At 37.5% G+C, this 21,551-nt stretch overlaps 1 gene segment (V, D, J or C); it reads left to right on the forward strand.

The window, feature by feature from the left end:
* Window positions 1-21,551, forward strand: part of LOC133084268 (T cell receptor alpha chain MC.7.G5-like) — a 610,392-nt gene that overhangs the window by 172,421 nt on the left and 416,420 nt on the right.

Genomic DNA, 21,551 nt, shown 5'->3' on the forward strand with positions numbered 1-21,551 from the left:
TTAACCACTGCACCACCAGGGAAGTCCTTAAGTTTCTTAAAAGTACCTTTTTCCTCCTATATGACCCCTTCATAACAACTGTAGGTGATTTCTTATTTATTTTCCTCTTCCTAACTTTTTGTCCTCTCTTCAAATGAGTAAAAAAAACAGTAAATGCCTATTCATTCTTACACATCTATCCAAGAGTCAGTAGCTGATGGAAGCTCAGGGGGCATTTTTAGAATTATAGACCTCTGCATTTTCACATTTGCAGTTTCTCCTTTATTTCTTTGATTATTTGATTAAGATCTATTTTCACTACTACTTCTGTGAGTTCCTTAATGGTAGCGTCCATATCTGTGTGTCTCACCCTTGAAAACTCAGCATCAATGTATCTTAGGCATTAGGATCATCTAATTTCCTTCTTCTTCTTTTCTATCCATTAATGTATTCTTTATTTTAAGTCTCCTCAAAAAGATATGATAGTATTTATTGAAAAAAAAGAAATCTTTGGAAGTTTATGGATACATTCTTATGGCATAGCAGGGATTGGCAAAGCACAGCCCACAGGGCAAAGCAGCCTGCCACCTGTGTTTGTAAATAAAGTTTTATTGGAAAACAGCCATGCCCATTTATTTATGCATTGACCATGGATGCTTCGTGTTATAACAGCATAGTTGAGTAGTCACGACAGAGACAATATGACTTCAAAACCTAAACTATTTACTATTTGACCCTTTACAGAAAAAATGTTTGCCAACCTCTGGGGTGTAGGAATTACATGGGAATTTTTAGATTTGGAGTTTTTTGTTTGATAGCAACAAATTAAATAATAAAAGCATATTTCTAATCATCTGTATGGCCAACTTAGAATACTCCCCTTGGTTTTGAGGCTTTTGTGTTCTTTACGTTATTTTTATCAAATTAAAGACAAATGGAATAACGGCACTTTACAAATAAAAGCATCTCAGTTCTTTAAATGGATAAAAGTGTTAAGAATATTTTTTAAACATTTAAAAACATTTTTACTGAAGTATAGTTGATTTACAGTGTTGTGTTAGTTTCAGGTGTACAGCAAAGTGATTCAGTTATACATATGTATCTATTCTTCTTCAGATTCTTTTCCATTATAGGTTATTACAAGATATTGAGTATAGTTCCCTGTGCTATACAGGGATCTTGCAGGGCAGTTTGTGTTGCATAACACATGAGCCAAGATTTTCTTGACGATTCCACCAAAGGATCAAGAGACTAGAGGAATAGTTCTGTCAACTTTTATGTAACTCCAAACAAAACCTCCTGCTGCTTCTCAGCCAGCCATGCTGTTTGCTTTCTGCATACTGCATAATGCAGAATTTAACAGTTATAATAGTTTTAATGGTACTGGAGGATGTAGTCACTGTCCTCACCTAACAGGGTGGATGTCTGGACACCCACCTGAAGGTAAACACTGCCTTCTTCCCTAACATTCTGGAGTCCTGCACACTGGGTGTTGGACACCTGAGCATTGGGAGTTAAACATCGGGATAAACAGGCCAAAGAAATGGAGAGGGAGATGAAAGAACAAAAATAAATCTAAATAGTGGAAATAAAGTATTCAAGCATGTTTTATTCCCCTGGTGATAACTGCATCAGCTCTCTACTTCCAGTCTGAGCCCTCATTCCACATGGCTGGGTCCAGGCTAGTGGGAGTACAGGCAGGGCATAAGATTTGTTTTACTTACCTGCTCCTCACTCAACTGAAAGCAATTTGAGATAGGAATTGTGTCTGGTTTTGGTTTACACATTGTAGACAACTGTAAATTTCCAGAATGAATGCTTGAGCCTAGGGATTCCTGAACATGCACAATAATATAAGAGTACCTAGGTGATCTGCTGAGCCAGAGAGTCTTGCCAGCAGGATAACTCTACTCAAGACCCTAATTTTAGTAAGAGCTTAAAAAATAGTTCATTTTAACTGGTGAGAAAATCTATGTAGGTGAATATGTATCATTTGAAGAAGACTATTCTTGTGTTCAACTGACTTAGTCATAGCCATTGTTACTAGATTGACAGCACTGCCCTGAGAGCCTGTGTAAGGCAACATCACAGCTGTCTGCAGAAACAAAGTCCCCATGCCTTAAAATGGTTGATGTGAGCAAGTAACAATGTTTTGACTTCTTGCTATAAATACAGTCATACTTTGCATAAAGTAAACCCAATCCTAGGGAAAGAACAAGCTATGAAATGACCCTGTCAAATCTTCTGCTGTGTTCACTTCACTAGCACAAATAATTGCACAAGAAACTAGACAAACAAGCTGACCGACATTGAGCAAACAGTTCTTTACATTGAGATTCCTGAATCCCTAATAATACAAATAAACAGGAGACAGATAAATACCACACACGTGCCTCTGGAATGAAGAGAAGCTGGTTGATACTATTAAGTGTCTAAACTTTACTTTCTAAAAAAATTGCTTAGTTGAATTAAAACAAGAATGTGACAAGAAGTAAAAAGAAGGTGTTTCAAAACAACTAAATGAAGTGGAGATAGGCAACCTTCCAGAAAAACAATTCAGAATAATGATAGTGAAGATGATCCAGGACCTCAGATAAAGAACGGAGGCAAAGATTGAGCAGATGCAAGAAATGTTTAACAAAGACCTAGAAGAATTAAAGAACAAACACCGAGAAGAATTCAAGAACAAGCAAACAGAGATGAAAAATAAAATAACTGAAATGAAAAATACACTAGAAGGAATCGATAGCAGAATGACTGAGGCAGAAGAATGGATAAGTGACCTGGAAGACAGAATGGTGGAATTCACTACCATGGAACAGAATAACAAAAGAAGAATGAAAAGAAATAAAGACAGCCTAAGAGACCTCTGGGACAGCATTAAACGCACCAACATTCGCATTATAGGGGTCCCAGAAGGAGAAGAGAGAGAGAAAGGACCCAAGAAAATATTTGAAGAGAATATAGTCAAAAACTTCCCTAACATGGGAAAGGAAATAGCCACCCAAGTCCAGGAAGCACAGAGAGTCCCACGCAGGATAAACCCAAGGAGAAACATGCTGAGACACATAGTAATCAAATTGGCAAAAATTAAAGACAAAGGAAAATTATTAAAAGCACACAAGGGAAAAGCAACAAATATCATACAAGAGAACTCCTGTAAGGTTAACAGCTGATTTCTCAGCAGAAACTCTATAAGCCAGAAGGGAGTGGCACAATATATTTAAAGTGATGAAAGGGAAGAACCTACAACCAAGATTACTCTATCCAGTAAGGATCTCATTCAGATTTGATGGAGAAATCAAAAGTTTTACAGACAAGCAAAAGCTAAGAGAATTCAGCACCACCAATCCAGCTCTACAACAAATGCTAAAGGAACTTCTCTAAGTGGGAAACACAAGAGAAGAAAAAGACCTACAAAAACAAACCCACAACAATTAAGAAAATGGTAATAGGAACATACATATTGATAATTACCTTAAATGTGAATGGATTAAATGCTCCAACCAAAAGGCACAGGCTCCCTGAATGGATACAAAAACAAGACCCATATATATGCTGTCTACAAGAGACCCACTTCAGACCTAGAGACACATACAGACTGAAAGTGAGGGGATGGAAAAAGATAATCCATGCAAATGGAAATCAAAAGAAAGTTGGAGTAGCAATACTCATATCAGATAAATAGATTTTAGAATAAAGAATGTTACAAGAGACAAGGAAAGACACTACATAATGATCAAGGGATCAATCCAAGAAGAAGATACAACAATTATAAATATATATGCACCCAAAATAGGAGCACCTCAATACATAAGGCAAATGCTAACAGCTATAAAAGAGGAAATCGACAGTAACACAATAATAGTGGGGGACTTTAACAGGTCACTTACACCAATAGATCATCCAGACAGAAAGTTAATAAGGAAACACAAGCTTTAAATGACACAATAGACCAGATAGATTTAATTGATATTTATAGGACATTCCATCCAAAAACAGCAGATTACACTTTCTTCTCAAGTGCACATGGAACATTCTCCAGGACAGGCCACATCTTGGGTCACAAATCAAGCCTCAGTAAATTTAAGAAAATTAAAATTATATCATACATCTTTTCCGACCACAACGCTATGAGATTAGAAATAAATTACAGGGAATAAAACGTAAAAAAAACATAAACACATGGAGGTTAAACAATACGTTACTAAATAACCAAGAGGTCACTGCAGAAATCAAAGAGGAAATGAAAAAATACCTAGAGACAAATGACAATGAAAACACAGTGATCCAAAACCTATGGGATGAAGCAAAAGCAGTTCTAAGAGGGAAGTTTATAGCAATACAATCCTACCTCAAGAAACAAGAAACATCTCAAATAAACAATCTAACCTTACACCTAAAGGAACTAGAGAAAGAAGAACAAACAAAACCCAACGTTGGTAGAAGGAAATAAATCATAAAGATCAGAGAGGAAATAAATGAAATAGAAACAAAGAAAACAGTAGCAAAGATCAATAAAACTAAAAGCTGGTTCTTTGAGAAGATAAACAAAATTGATAAACCTTAACCAGATTCATCAAGTAAAAGAGGGAGAGGACTCAAATCAATAAAATTAGAAATGAAAAAGGAGAAGTTACAATGGACACCGTAGAAATACAAGGCATCATAAGAGACTACTACAAGTAACTCTATGCCAATAAAATGGACAAGCTGGAAGAAATGGACAAGTTCTTAGAAAAGCACAACCTTCCGAGACTGAACCAGGAAGAAACAGAAAATATAAACAAACCAATCACAAATAATGAAATTGAAACTGTGATTAAAAATCTTCCAACAAACAGAAGTCCAGGACCAGATGGCTTCACAGGTGAATTCTATCAAACATTTAGAGAAGAGCTAACACCCATCCTTCTCAAACTCTTCCAAAAAATTGCAGAGGAAGGAACACTCCAAAACTCATTCTACAAGGCCACCATCACGCTGATGCCAAAACCAGACAGAGATACTACAAAAATGAAAATTACAGACCAATATCACTGATGAATATAGATGCAAAAATCCTCAACAAAATACTAGCAAACAGAATCCAACAACACATTAAAAGGATCATACACCATGATCAAGTGGGATTTATCCCAGGGATGCAAGTATTCTTCAATATACACAAATCAATCCGTGTGATACACCATATTAATAAATTGAAGAATAAAAACCATATGATCATCTCAATAGATGCAGAAAAAGCTTTTGACAAAATTCAACACTGATTTATGATAAAAACTCTCCAGAAAGTGGGTAGAGAGGAAACATACCTCAACATCATAAAGGCCATATACGACAAACCCACAGCAAACATCACTCTCAATGGTGAAAAACTGAAAGCATTTCCTCTAAGATCAGGAACAAAACAAGGATGTCCACTCTCGCCACTTTTATTCAACATAGTTTTGGAAGTCCTAGCCACTGAGATCAGAGAAGAAAAAGAAATAAAAGGAAGCCAAATTGGAAAAGAAGAAGTAAATCTGTCACTGTTTGAAGATGACATGATACTATACATAGATAATCCTAAAGATGCCACCAGAAAACTACTGGAGCTAATCAATGAGTTTGATTTAGTTGCAGGATACAAAATTAATGCATAGAAATGTCTTGCATTCCTATACATTAACAGCAAAATATCAGAAAGAGATATTAAGGAAACAATCCCATTTAACATCACATCAAAAAGAATAAAACACCTAGGAACAAACCTACCTTAGGAGGCAAAAGACCTGTACTCAGAAAACTATAAGATACTGATGAAAAAATCAATGATGACACAAACAGACGGAGAGATATACCATGTTCTTGGATTGGAAAAATCAATATTGCGAAAATGACTATACTACCCAAAGCTTGATAGGGATTGCACTGAATCTACAGATTCAATGCAATCCCTATCAAACTACCAATGGCATTTTTCACAGAACTAGAACAAAAAATTTCACAATTTGTATAGAAACACAAAAGACCCTTAATAGCAAAAGCAATCTTGAGAAAGAAAAATGGTGCTGGAGGAATCAGGCTCCCTTACTTCAGACTATACTACAAAGCTACAGTAATCAAGACAGTATGGTAGTGGCACAAAAACAGAAATATAGATCAATGGAACAGGATAGAAAGCCCAGAGATAAATCCATGTACCTATGGTCAACTAATCTATGACAAAGGAGGCAAGGATATACAATGGAGAAAAGACAGTCTCTTCAATAAGTGGTGCTGGGAAAACTGGACAGCTACATGTAAAAGAATGAAATTAGAACACTCCCTAACACCATACACAAAAATGAACTCAAAATGGATTAAAGACCTAAATGTAAGACCAGACACTATAAAACTCTTAGAGGAAAACATAGGAAGAACACTCTTTGACCTAAATCACAGCAAGATCTTTTTTGATCCACCTCCTAGAGTAATGGAAATAAAAATAAAAATAAACAAATGGGACCTAATGAAACTTAAAAGCTTTTTCACAGCAAAGGAAACCATAAACAAGATGAAAAGACAACCCTCAGAATGGGAGAAAATATTTGCAAACGAATCAACGGACAAAGGACTAGTCTCCAAAATATACAAGCAGTTCATGCAGCTCAATATTCAAGAAACAAACAACCCAATCCAAGAATGGGCAGAAGACCTAAATAGACATTTCTCCAAAGAAGACATACAGACGGCCAAGAAGCACATGAAAAGCTGCTCAACATCACTAATTATTAGATAAATGCAAATCAAAACTACAATGAGGTATCACCTCACATGGGTTAGAATGGGCATTATCAGAAAATCTCCAACAACAAATGCTGGACAGGGTGTGGAGAAAAGGGAACCCTCTTGCACTGTTGGTGGGAATGTAAATTGATACAGCCACCATGGAGAACAGTATGGAGGTTCCTTAAAAAGTAAAAGTAGAACTACCATACAACCCAGCAATCCCACTCTTGGGCATATACCCTGAGAAAACCATAATTCAAAAAGACACATGTACCCCAATGTTCATTGCAGCACTGTTTACAAAAGCCAGGTCATGGAAGCAACCTAAATGCCCATTGACAGACGAATGGATAAAGAAGTTGTGGTACATATATACAATGGAATATTACTCAGCCATAAAGAGGAATGAAATTGGGTCATTTGTAGAGACATGTATGGACCTAGAGACTGTCATACAGAATGAAGTAAGTCAGAAAGAGAAAAACAAATATCATATATTAACGCATATATGTGGGATCTAGAAAAATGGTACAAATGAACCGGTTTCCGAGGCAGGAATAGAGACACGATGTAGAGAACAAATATATGGACACCAAGGGGGGAAAGCGGGGTGGGAGGGGGTGGTGGTGGGATGAATTGGGAGATTGGGATTGGCATATATACACTAATATGCATAAAATAGATAACTAATAAGAACCTGCTGTATAAAAAATAAAATAAAATAAAAGAAGGTGTTTCAAGAACCAAGACACCTAAGTAAGGTCACCTATCCCTCATAAGGCTAAAGGTGTAAGGCTGCTGTTATCTAAGTATGGTTCATGGGCCCAAAGGAGACCCTTTCAGGGTGGTTTACCAAACTCGATGAGTTTTCTCTCTTTTGTTGCAGATTAGTACTCCGCCCAGGATTCACAGTGACCCCCCTGCTGTTATCTCTCTCTCTCTCTCTTTTTGTACACGTCCCTCCTCTCTGGTACACTGGTCTACAAATTCTAGGTGCTTCAAGATCCACAATCTCCTATTCCGTCTCAATCTCACAGTGAGACAGCTGGGTTATTTTTGGTAAATCCCTCCTGCACTGGTGCCGAGAAGCTGCCTCCATGAAGTAAGCTGGGCAATGTTTGGGCTCACCTCATCTGTTTTCCTTATCTCTGTGCTACCTGTAGTCCAATGTCCAAAAGTTGTTTCATATAGTTTGTCCAGTTTTCCAGTTGGAAGGAAGGTCAACTCTACCTTTATCAGTGAAGAAGTCACAGTAATTTGTTTTTACTGTATTTTACAAATATGTCATTTCATGATGGATAGGGATAAAAACCTTTTCATCCAACCACACATTATTTGAGACCTGCCTTAGGTAATGTTTCCTCTGTGGCATGCTGAATGAGTCTTGGGGATGAATAGTAATTCAGGCAAAGGATTTGGGGAGATTAGGGAGCGCTTTCTAGGCAGATGAATCCCTCTCTTACCCGTGGGAATCATGGAGGCATATGCAAGGAAGAGACCTCTGACTATTCCAGTTAAAAATTCTGCCTGGGATTATTTGTGTACTTGTACCATGCAGAAAATGATGGAAGCAACAACTGAATATTTCCCTAAGCATGCTCGTGTTTAGAGCTCTCTTCTGAGTCCTGTCCCATTCTCCTTTATCTATGCCTCAAGCTATTAATATTATATCAGGAGAAAGAGGTCAGATATAGCTGTGGTGCAATTTTCAGGATGACCACCAGAGGGCGGGGTTTCCTACAAATGTGGTTCCTCTTTTTATTCAGGTGCTGGTTTGACGTGTTTACTTTGTAGCCACAAGACAGATTACTGTTGCGGTGCAGAAAAGGGCTCTCAGTTTCTAAGTGAGGAGTTTCTATAATATTCAGCTGCAAACTAGCCCTATCAGATTTGGTGTATTCTAGGGAACAAGGACCGTTGCCAACATGTTTTCTGCCGCTCACTCTGTTCTTGTGATCTTCTTAATATTCAGTAAGTAACATTTTATCCTAAATGTTCACGATTTTTCATTTTCCTATAATTATAGGTAACTTTTAGTTTTCTTCTCTGGCTGAAAACTCTCCTTCTGTCCATTTCTAACATTAAAAAGTGATTCTCTTGTAGGAGGGACCAATGGAGACTCAGTGACCCAGACAGAAGGCCCAGTGACTGTCACAGAGGGAGCGCCTAGGACCCTGAACTGCACTTACCAGACCTCTGATTCAGCTCCTTATCTTTTCTGGTATGTCCAGTATCTCAACAAAGCTCCTCAACTCCTCCTGAAGGGCTCGAAGGCAAACCAGAGGGCAGAGCATCAAGGTTTTCAGGCCACTCTTGTTACGAGTGACAGCTCCTTCCACCTGCAGAAACCCTCAGTGCAAACATCAGACTCGGCTGTGTACTACTGTGCTCTGAGTGACACGGTGAGAAGGGCTGCAGGGGGAGCTGAACACAAACCCAAGGGGAGCAAGAGGGCTGAAGTGAGCAGCCTTGGGAGAAAGAGGTATATTCTCTCCTTGAGCAGTGTTTAGTTTATTTAGAGCTTTTCAGGAAAATAAATCAAGCTCAGGTCTAATTCCTAGAAACCCAGGAGGTTGGGACTTGTTCTACAGGGAGAATAGGGTGGATGTCAGTCTTAAAGAAGACCCAAGCTCTCTGATCCCCGGAAGTGTCCCTGTTCAGCCAGAAAGACTCCTCCCTTCTCTAGACTGACTTTCAAAAAAATCTATTTTCTCTTAATGTAAGATGGATGTTAGATGTCACGATATTAATATATTCATTTAGGGAAGAGAAAAGGAATAGATGACTAAAAGCTGAATCAGCTGAATCACAATCATAAATCAGCACAGGGATGCCAAGCAAATCATACACACACTTCCACGTGGCTGAGACGTAACGCTGTGGAGGTGCTGCTCTCAGTGAAATGAGCCAGAGCTGCTGCAGCAATGGGATGAAAAGGCATTTGTGATTTTTGAATGGCTACGTTTTTGATATAAGGAACTAGGAATGCATGGTCTAGTGATTTTGCATTCATTTTGACTATAGGATGGGATACTTGAAAGCAAGGTTTTTCTAGCACAGATTGACTATTGATTGGCATTAGACACGTACAGCTGGACAAATTTTGTCCACCAGGAAACTTGCTGTGATAGAATTAAGCAGACAAGGAACTTTATCCAGTGTAAATTTCCCCAGGAACCAATGCGTTGGAGTGAAGGAAGAAAAGTTATGATGACTGAAAGTAAATAGTTTGATCTTCCTGTCTGGAAGAAGAATGTGTGAGCTTACTTCACTGTAGATTTTGGCTGCAGGCCAAAAAAAAAAAAAAAAAAAACCATACAAAAACATGGATGACTATTTGCTCTCAGAAGTCACCATAATCATAACACATTGTATTGGTCATAAAACTTATGTCTATCCTAGATGCATTGGCTGAATATGGCAAATGGCTGCAGCACTGATATAATTGTTGTCAACTTAATTACAATAAGTCTAAATAGGCAGGTTAGACTCACCAACCATGTCCACAAGCCATGACATGCCACAGGCAAACTGATAGCAACAAGTTACATTTCCTGTTCTGGTGCAGAAGCATCTCACACTTCAGTACTTGTGCACGTGCTCTGTCAGGCACAGGGCAGGCATTTAGACCTGAATTTGAGACAGAACACAGCACATTTCACCTTGTGTAAGGATTTTCTATCCCTACTATACAAAAAACAATGATCCCAATACAGAACAACTTTCCAGAAAAGAAAGCGTAAGAGTGTGTGTGTGTGTGTGTGCATGTGTGTGTGTGTGTGTGTGTGTGTGTCGGGGAGAGGGAGAGAGAGACAGAGAGAACACGATAGACTTATGTAGCCAAGTCATGAAGTAATTAACTAAACAGTTAAATTTCGTAAAACATATTGGAAGTAAGTAAAGTCTTTCAGAGACAACTTTTAATGAAGAAAATAGATGTAAGTAGTTTACAAGGGAATAAATCAAAGATTTGAAGCAGGAAAAATGTATCTTAGAATCTGGTGCAGGAAGCAGTATTGGTGAGAGATACTCAAAGGAGGATTCCCAAAATTTAGCAAAAATTTTAAAAAACACCAGACCTAAAATAATCAATGACCTATCTTGTTTAACAATTATTTCAATCTATTTGTACTTTTAAAGTCTGAGAAATCTTCTAAAATGTTTTGGATAAGATGCATACCAGCTCAAACTGGAGCCGTTGTAAAATCATGGTTACTAGTCTCTACTTGATCCCTAACATCCCCCAAATCATATCCCGTTTCCTTAATCAATGAGCTATCTAACCATAATCGGCTTTTTAAATTTTCTTGATTGTCACATAACTCTAATTTTTCTAGTATCTCCATCAGATTATTTTGCCAATGAATAAATAAATGCCATCTGGGAAGGAATGCATTAACAGTGTGCCTGTAACTTGTTTTCTGCTTCCTCTGAGGTCACCTGAGGCCTTTGGGGTTTCCTGAGCTGACCTCTTTGTGGACACAGTAATCGCCATTTATACTTGAAAGGTAAAGAGGAGTTTTTAGGAGTTGTTCTGTACTAAGTTCTTATCCAGAATGACCTTAGCAGGACATCCAGGGTATTTCTAGATTATTCATTGCAAATAAACTAGAATTTACGGACATGGGATATATCTGATTGGAAAATGGCAGTCAACTAATGTTGGATCTCTGGTATGTGATTAGCAAAACCTGAAAGACCCCAAAACTCAATGACTTCCCTGTTGCAACCTGTGTTGCTATAGTTGTTGCTTGTCATACTGAACCCCAAATCTGTCCTGGTGTTAAAAAAGGGACTTTGTGAAGCTTCATTTGAACAATTCATGAGCTCCCAGAGACTGAAGCTGGGTCTGCTGATCTTTCTTGCTTGTAGTTTTGCTCTTCAGAAGCCCCATTATATCCCCTTCTGGTCACTACCATCCTTCCAAGGAAACCACAGTCCCATAGATAGATTGGTTTTGCCCATTTTTGAACATTATACAAATAGAATAATATAGTTTGGATTTTTTTCTATCTGGATTCTTCTCTTAATATCATATTTCTGAGTCATCCATGTTGTATACAGTTTAGTTTGTTTATTCTCATTGCTGTATGAACATACCAGAATTTATTTAGCTATCTGCTTAAATGGTTCTTTGGATTTTTCCAGCCTTTGGCTGTTATCAATAGTGTTATTGTGACTATTCTTATACACGTTCTTTGGTGAACATATTTACACACTGCTATTGGGCATATATACTAGAATTTCTGGATTAAAGGGTATACATATATCTGGCTTTAATTCCTCCACTAGCTAAGCCCTCAAAGAGTACTAATAACCTCTGTGTTGTAAATCAACCAAAATTTCCAAACCTCATCATTGCTGACCTCTCAGAAACTTTTGACACATGAGTTGTGACCATTTACTCTTGCTTCAAATCCTCTCTTCCTTAGAGAATGTTTCTCTCTTTCTTAGAGAAACAGCTTCTTCTCTGACAAAACACTCTCTGAGGTTTGTACCTACTTCTTGGGCTGTTTCCTCTTTCACTCCTGCATGCACTTTCATCTCCCTTCCAGTCATTAACTATTGCGCGTCTGCAAGGTTTAGCTCTAGACTATGTCCTCTCTTTGTGTTATTCTCTCTCTCTCTGACATTTTACTCATGTCTACATGACTCTGTATCATACCTCATCATCTACTTTCTCTAGCTTTTCACTCAATTTAAAAAGTATGAGTCACCTTTCTGTCACATATACACAGAGATAAAAATAACAGAGTAATCAGCATTCTGGCCATAAGCATAGTAAAGTGAGAGAAATTGTCATTGCAGCCTAGTGTGACCCTCTAAATCCCCCAAACTCCAGGGGATTCATTTCAAACTCTCTGAGCCAATCTTCTGAATCTCCTCTAACTTGGCTTGAGGAAGATTGAGGAAGACACACCATCACAGCTTCACTTCTGTTTGCTCTAACTCTTCAGTGAATTATCAGTTTTCTCATATATCATTACTCTGCATAATAGGCTAAGGAAAGTTGAACAAATGCACTTCATATATGTTTTGGAAGTGTACCCAAGCATGTATTGTGGACTCTCTCCATGGGTTCTCATGTACTGAAGGCTCTCTTCCAAGTCCAAGACAAAAGGAAATGTTGCAATTAATATGTTTTTATAATCTACATCTGTATCTATACTTATGTATAGACTTTTAAAATTCCTGTTATGCCTATAACTGTGAGCTCCATACCGTCAGGAAACATGTATGTACTGTACATTACACAGTACATGGCACATAGTGGTTGCACATTAAATATTGGTTAACTGAAGAATGAATTAATTGATAATATCAACAGATACAGAGCTTCTACCCTTTGGATGCTGTTAGATAATTGTGGATCAATTAGTTCTTGTATTCGTCCAATTCTCATCACCATAAGAATACTTCTATTTCCACGTACCATCAATCCCCTTTCTGTTTGTACAGATTTTCGTCATATGGTACTATTTTCAGGTTTGCAATTAGATGGTCTCCCTCTTGTTGGCATAGACAGAGCCATCTTCATCACCTGAGTGAGTCTATAGGAAGATGTATATCTAATTCATTTTCTTGTGGACTTGGAAGTCCCTCTTATCGGTGATTCTTCCAGTTTCACCTGGTGATGACGTACTCCTGTATTATGTCTTTTCTGCTTTCTTCTCTAGAGCTTTTATCTTAGAATTTCAGCCTCAAATATTTATTTCCTGTGGCTAGAGATATGAGTCCTATAAAGCTAAGGGTGGTAGTGGGTGGGGAGTGGGGGAGTGGTCCAGGCCGAAAGAAAATCGCAGTTAACTTAGTTCTCTTTGAGTCCCAATACTTTTCCTTTCCATCCTAATTCCTAGGGCTCAAAGGAAATGACCTTTGTATAATAGGTGTTCTCTATACCTTAGATGTTGCCCATGAGTACAATTGGATGGTGTTAAACTATCTGTTTCTATTTATCTTTACCATTGCCATCACTTGTTCTGCTTCTTTGTATATTTTTAATTTCAAGTCTAGTGACCTAGTTTTGGGGTAGATATTCCTACCATTGGGAGTCCTAGCCTGAGACAAGAAAAATGTCCTATCTGTTTTTCTAATTTCCTGATTCTGGTTCCAAGGGCTGAATTATTTCAATCAAGAATCCTTTTAAGTTCCTGGATTCTCAACCCTTAAGAAAACTTTTAGGAAGTATTATGCTCAATTGTAATATTGGTATTTAAAAAATTCTCCTATGAGAGCAAAATCAGGACTCTGCCCCTGGCACAGTAGAAAGAAGAATCACTACATCCTTGGGGAAATGAGCTATTTGACCTTGGAATGGTGACTGTGAAAAAAGGTAGATGGAAGCATGTAATTTTAGCAAAAAATAATAACAGAAAGAGGGAATTCTCTTTCTTGTGACAATTTGTAGAGAATATTCTCTTTTTCAAGAAACACATGCTCAATTATAGGAAAGAAGTTATAGACAAGGAAGAGACTCTCACTTTAGTTTACTTTGATGACTTAAAGATTAATAGGCATTTTTTTTCTCAGAGAATTTTAAAGTTTAAAAGAATGTGAATTTTAGGAAAGATTACAGTTATCCTTGATTATAAGATAGATGTAACCATTTTCCAAATCTATACTAGAAAACATTGCCCTGTAATACATGATAGATGATTTCAGAGGCTGATGTGTTGAGAAGGGTTTGAGTTTGTACTATAGTTTTAACTTTACTTTTAATTTAGAGAAATCACAGTAAGTATAAAAAGGGAAACTCAGAGGCTCAAAGCATAAAAGTTTTTTTCAGTCTTCTATGAGACGTGCTCAAGCTACATTTTGGTTATGTTGCTTTGAACTAGTTACTTGATAACAGCAAATAGGTAAAGCTTAAGACAAAGATGATGACAGCTTCCTCTTTTCTAAAAAAGATCTTCTTAAAAATATACATTATAAAGATCAACTCAAAATGGATCATGGACTTAAATGTAAAATATAAACTATGAAATTTGAAAAAAAATAAGAGAAAATCTTCAGGCCTGGGGCTAAGTAAATCTTAGATTTGACACCAAAAGCATGATACACACACACACACACACACACACATACACACACACACCCCTAACTGAATCAAATTTTAAAACTTTTCCTTTACAAAAGACCCTATTAAGAATATGAAAAGATAAGCTACAGACTGGGGGTAAATATTTACAAACCATGTATCTGACATAGTACTTGTATCTAGAATACATAAAGAACTCTAAAAGCTAAATGGTATAGAAAACGAACAATCAATTAGAAAAACGGGCGAAAGACTCAGATTGATATTTCACCAAAGAGGATATACAGATTGCAAATCAGCACATGAAAAGATGTTCAACATCATTAGCCATCAGAGAAATGCAAATTAAAACCACAATGAAATATCACTATACAACTATCAGTGGGGCTAAAATAAAAAATAGTGACAACACCAAATTCTGGCAAACATGTGGGGAAAACTGGATCACTCATAAATTGCTGATGGGGATATAGAATGATACAGGCACTCTGGAAAATAGCTTGGCAATTTCTTATAAAACTAAACATGCGATGCATACTTGGACACTTATCCTAGATAAATAAAAGATTTTATTTACATAAAAATCTGTACCTGAATATTCATAACAGCTTTATTCATAGCAGCCAAAATATAGAAACCTGATGTCCCTTAGTAGGTGACTTGTTAAGCAAACTGTGGCACATCCCTACCATGGAATACTACCCAGAAATAAAAAGAAACAAACAGGTTGGATACACACTATTACCTGGACAAATCTCATGTTTTTACTTCTCATTCTGAGTGAAAAAAATCTCAATGCTTACTTGTATATAATTCCATTTATATAACATTATTAAAATAACAAAATCGTAGGGATGAAGAACAGGTTAGTGATTGTCAGGGGTTAATGACTAGGGAATGGGTGGCGTGAGGAAGCCTTGTGGTTACGAAACAGTTGTGCATCTTGATTGTGGCAGTGAACCTATACATGTGATATACATGAATGCATGAATCTGTACATGTGTAAAATTGCATAGAACTACACGCACACACAAATGGCTGCATGTAAACTGTGGAAATCTAATAAGCCCTGTGGGTTGTACCAATGTTAATTTCCTGGTTTAGAGACCCTGGAGGACACAGCGTGAAGAGTACACAGAGCCTCCCTGTACATTGTTGGAAACTTCCATGAATCTATAATTATTTCAAATTAAAAAATTTTTTTAAATTACAAACAAATTTCATAAAAATCACAACTGTAAATCATCTCCTTGGTTTCATTACACATCACACATTCAGCTTCTGGGTTCTTTTAGAGTCTATCCTACAAAGAGCTCCTGCATTAACCTTGCAGTTAATCTTTTTCACGTTCTTTCTGAGACACACATTCAGAAACAGAGAAAAACAGCCTTTTAAATATGATTTGTAAGAGTCAGAGTTTGCTAAGTGTGACTAGAATAAATCAAATCAAAGGATGAGAAAATGGATACAAGTTAGTTTAATGACTTTTAGATCACTGAGAAATTATCAGATTTTCAAAGAAAAAGTCAAAGAACAACAAACCCCTTACCTACACTGTTAGTGCAATAAATTCTGTGCAGCTTATTCTTTTCTAGTCCCTCAGTGGGTGAGGGATGAAGTGACATCAAAGCAGTGCGTCTGAGAGTTGATGTTCTTTTTCTGGGTTGTAGCTAATGGGGGTAGAGTGTGCTCTTCGGACAAGTCTGAGGAGAACTTATATAAATGGTGGTCAACTCTGCAACATCAACACACTTTCAATGACAAAACCCAATGGAGTGTCATAGAACCAAACAAATTAAACAATACTAGTTTTGCTATACGTATCTTCCTGTTCCCCACTCCGCCCTGTGATGTTCTGATCTTTCCAGGGTCTAGAATGGAGAGCTCCTCTTTCCCTCTGCCATGCTCTTCCCTCCTGTCCTCCTAAGATCTATCAAGTTCGTGACCCTGAGTTTTAGTTACACTTGGTCCCTGTAGCCAGGCATAAAATTATTTGAAGCAATGGATTTCTTAACTTATGTTACCAATTCTCTGTCAAAGAGGTCTCCAGACATATCCACAGCTATTCTATCCCCCCCCCCCACTTTTTTCAGCACCCTAGTCCTTTTAAGGTCTCACCTGCTGAGATTCTTGTGTACTATAAAGGGAAACACAATCCATTACACCTATGCTTGGGTTCAACTTTTATAACCTCTGGTAGCAGTTTAGCTTTAAAGGCCAAACGAGGAACGGTGAAACGATTCAAATTGCAGGCAGAGAAGGCTTTTCTGATTACTGCTTTAAGCCTCATATGCACTGTGCCCACCAATATAAAAAATGTCCTTCCCTGAATTTTTGTCTTTGTAGGGGGCATGGAGTGGGTCCTGTGAGATGTTTGTGTTTGTGACCACCAGGTGGCAGTGGTTCCATTCCTCTCATTCCTCCAGCGCCTTCACCATCAAAAGCATGACAGCTACTAGAGGATTTGCTCTTGATTGGCTGAGCCACCAACAGAAAGGCTATCTCGTGCATTAGAGAAGGAGAACTAAGACACAGGAGCATCTCCTCGTGGGAGAAGACTTGGAATCATTAAAACTGTATCAAGAGTGTGATATCAGGATGGAGAACATGCTGGAATGTGCATTCATAGTCTTGTGGCTTCAGCTTGGCTGTAAGTTGGAGGTTAAGAGATGAGAACCATAAGGGCACATTTATCCAAAGCTGGAGAGAAGAGAGAGAGGGGTTTAGTCTCAGCTCATCCCAGGTTTCTTGTTGGAATTTTTCGAAACTGCTGAACTGAAAGCTTTGTATCATTTCTGATTTTTTTCCTGAACAGGGTTGAGGGGAGAAGACCAGGTGGATCAAAGTCCTCAGACCCTGAAAATCCAGGAGGGAGGCAGTCTCACCCTCAACTGCAGCTACACGGTCAGCAATTTTAGAGGGCTACAGTGGTACAGACAGGATCCTGGGAACGGACCCGAACTTCTCTTCCTTCTTTACTCAGTTGGGGATGAAAAGCAGAAAGAAAGACTAAAAGCCACCTTATTAAAGAAGGGAAGTTCTCTGCACATCGCAGCCCCTAAACCTGAAGACTCAGCCACTTACCTCTGTGCTGTGGAGACACAGTGTTCCCCAGACACCTGCAGCCTGTACACAAACCCTGCAGCTGGGGCTCTGGAATCGGGGCATCTTTGTTGTTTTCCCTCCTCGAAGAAGTAGTTACTTAGCACCCAGAACCTCTTTCCAAGTGGTCCTATGGAGAATGAAGTCTTGTGACATAGCCAGACAGTAGAGATTACTGTTCATTCTGTCCAGGATCCTGAGTGATACTGGCATTCAACTTTTTCTTTCATTAAAATGTTTAGGTCAGATTTTGGTATCAAGATTATAATAGTTCACTAGATAAGTTGTAATTTATGGCTCCTTTTCTATCTATAGAAGAATTTGTGTAGGGTTTTTAATAATTTTTTTTTAATTTTCAGAAAGTTCACTAGTGAGCCATCTAAGCATAGAGTTTCACTTATGGGAGAAACTTAATAATCCTTCAATTATGGATTCAGTTACTTTAACAAGTAAGGGGTTCTTTATATATTTGTTTTTTTTCTTGTGAACGTTGGTCAATTTTGTTTTTTCTGCTCATAGTTTATTATTTGCTACCTTTACTTTCTTTTATTTATCTTGCTACTTTTTCTAGTTCTTTGAGTTGCAAGTTTGACCATTGATTCTCAACATTTCTTCTTTCCTAACAAATATAATTTAAATCCATAAATTTGCCTCTAATTACAAATATTCTTTGACTTCCAGTGGGGTTATGTCCCAATAAACCCATCATAAGTTGAAAATATCTTAAGTCAAAAGTGCATTTAATACACCTAAACTCTGGACATCATAGCTTAGCCTAGCTTACCCTGAATGTGCTCAGAACACTTATATTAGCCTACAGTTGGGCAAGATTATCTAACACAAAGCCTATTTTATAATACGGTGCTGAGTATCTCATGTAATTTATTGAATACAGTACTGAAAACGAAAAGCGGAGTGGTTGTCTGGGTTCAGAAAGGTTTTGTTTTTTTTTTTAACATCTTTATTGGAGTATAATTGCTTTACAATTGTGTGTTAGTTTCTGCTTTATAACAAAGTGAATCAGTTATACATATACATATGTCCCCATACCTCTTCCCTCTTGCATCTCCCTCCCTCCCACCCTCCCTATCCCACCCCTCTAGGTGGTCACAAAGTACGGAGCTGATCTCCCTATGCTATGCAGCTGCTTCCCACTAACTATCTATTTTACGTTTGGTAGTAGTGTGATGGTCATTTGCCCTTGTGATCCAGTGACTGGCTGGGAGCTGTCCAGCATCAAAACAGAGCCTCATACTAGCCCAGGAAAAGATCAAAATTCAAAATTTGAAGTGCGGTTTCTACTTAATGCATATCACTTTCATACCATCATAAAGTCAGAAAACCGTAAGTCAGGGACCTTCTGTACTGCTTTTGCTGTATCCCACATGTTTTGATATGTCATATATTCATTATTATTCAACTAAAGTGTTTGGTAACTCCCATTTGGAGTGGGGATTTTATGTCCCATGATGGTATTTCCAGGGACGTAAGAATGGCCACATCCTGCCCTGCTCACCACTGGGAAGATTCCTGAGGATGCTATATTTATTAGCTTAATACAAATGGAAAGTGAAGAAGGACTTTTAGCTGAACCAGGACCTGATTACCTCCAAAGCAGGAAAGGTGGGTTGAGGTTCAGGCCTAAGTAGAGTTTCCTACTTCCTTCTGAATCCAGAAGAGCAAGCTCAGAATTCCTATAAGGATGAGTAGGAGAGATAGGCCACGCCTCAAACTGACCAAGAGTTGACTTGATTTTCCAGCATCTGAGCTGGAATAGAAAGAGAAAGAGGCAGCCAATCACAGGGTACTAAATTAGCTCTCCTTAGATTTGCTTATTATCACAGGTAGGCAAAGACTTAAAATGCAAGAGACATAAGCAGAGTGAGTGGAGTCTCGAGTCCTACATTTTAAGTTAGACTAAGGACTAATTTCCTACTCATAAATGGACTGCAAACAACAGAATCAGCCCTCCTCACCCCTCCCGTGTGGGGAGGGGAAGAGGGAAGGTCTACAAAGAAGGGAAGCAGAAGTGGAAGTTTCCCGATTTAGGGAAAGAGAGGTATTCTTTTATCCACACCATCTAGTCTTGTTTAATTTTAATCTTTTGGGTTTACAGCTTTAAAGTCTGGCCCACTGTGTTCAGGGAAAGAGATCAGAGAATTATCATGGGATCCTTGTTTCCACCTGCCCTTATTTTGTCATTCTCATCATTACCACAATCATCTTTATTATCATTTATGGAACACTTACCATATGCCAAGTCCATTGCTAAGCACTTTACATAATCATTTTATAACCTAAAAACCGCAAAGTAATATTAACCCATCCTCAGGTGAGGAAACTGAGGCTTAAGAATGTTTAATGATGAAGGGATTTCTGAGATAAAGTAAATGCTGCAGGCAATATAAGATGAGATTAAAAAATAAAAACTCCAGAGTTAACCAATTGGACAGTATTTCTCAATTTTACTGTACACTTAAAAATCACATGAAGAAAAAATATGTCTTATTCTGATCAACAGATTCTGATTCAATAGGTCTGGCATGAGGTTGGGGGTCTACTTTTCTAGTGAGTTACTTGATGATTTTGGTTCAAGTGACTGGGAGATTTTGCTTTGAAAAACACTATAAATGGAAGACTGCTGAATTTCAGGAGGATGGATGATATGGAAATGTATGTGTTGTGTATTCACTTAGATGTTAGGTGGTTAGAGAACCTCAGAACCCACCTGGGGACACCTAATACACGTAACACCTTATTCTGATTAAACCATATCCTATTTTGATTAGTAAAAAAAAAAATCTCTTTTTTAACTGTAAACAAGGTAATGACTTTTGTTTTCAACAACAGCAAAAAGATATTTATCCATGGTTTAATGAATGGTGAGATTTGGTATAAAACTGATGTAAGTGCAAATTTTTGTCACGTTAATAGAGCTAGGCCAGCTGTTAGTGGAATGCCTTTTGTAACTGCGGGTACTCAAACGTGAAATGGGGAAAGTCTTAATTCTATGACAAGGGCTATTGTTATGATGATGGATGCTGTTGGATCAAAGATTTTTGTAAGTGTTCGTTGTTTATTTTTTTTCATTCTTTATTTTTAATTAAAAAACAAAACCTCTCTATATGTTAAAGGCCATGAGTCAGTTATTTCTTAATATTTCCTCCTCTGTTCTAAAGTTTAAATGTATTCTACTTCATGATTTTAATTAATCTTTTTACTCTTTCTGGATTCTTTACGTTTAAAATTCATATTGAAGAAAGCAATTTACAACACTGATAAAATTTTGTTTATTGCAAAATATAGCACAATAATTCTCTAACCTCTGTCTTCATAGTTCTCCTAATAATTTCCAGGGGAGACCCCACTGATGACTTATAATTGTTTTATGACCATGTTTAATCTTCTGCCATACCCTCATAGCCAGGCTTTCCTTTTCCTGTATCTGTGGTGATATGGTTGGTGCGGGGCTTATTTTTGAATTTTGTTCCTCAAGCTCATCTAATTGGTAAATATTAATTGATACTACTAATATTGTTGGAATATATTTAATTATAATATATATAATATTTATAAATTACACAATATAAAATTATTGGACTATATATGTATATATTTTTATTTTGTCTTAAGAATTAGAAACCTTTATTTAGGGTTTCCCTGGTGGCGCAGTGGTTGA

This window comes from Eubalaena glacialis, chromosome 2 (genome assembly GCF_028564815.1).
Source record: "Eubalaena glacialis isolate mEubGla1 chromosome 2, mEubGla1.1.hap2.+ XY, whole genome shotgun sequence".
Lineage (NCBI taxonomy): Eukaryota > Metazoa > Chordata > Mammalia > Artiodactyla > Balaenidae > Eubalaena > Eubalaena glacialis.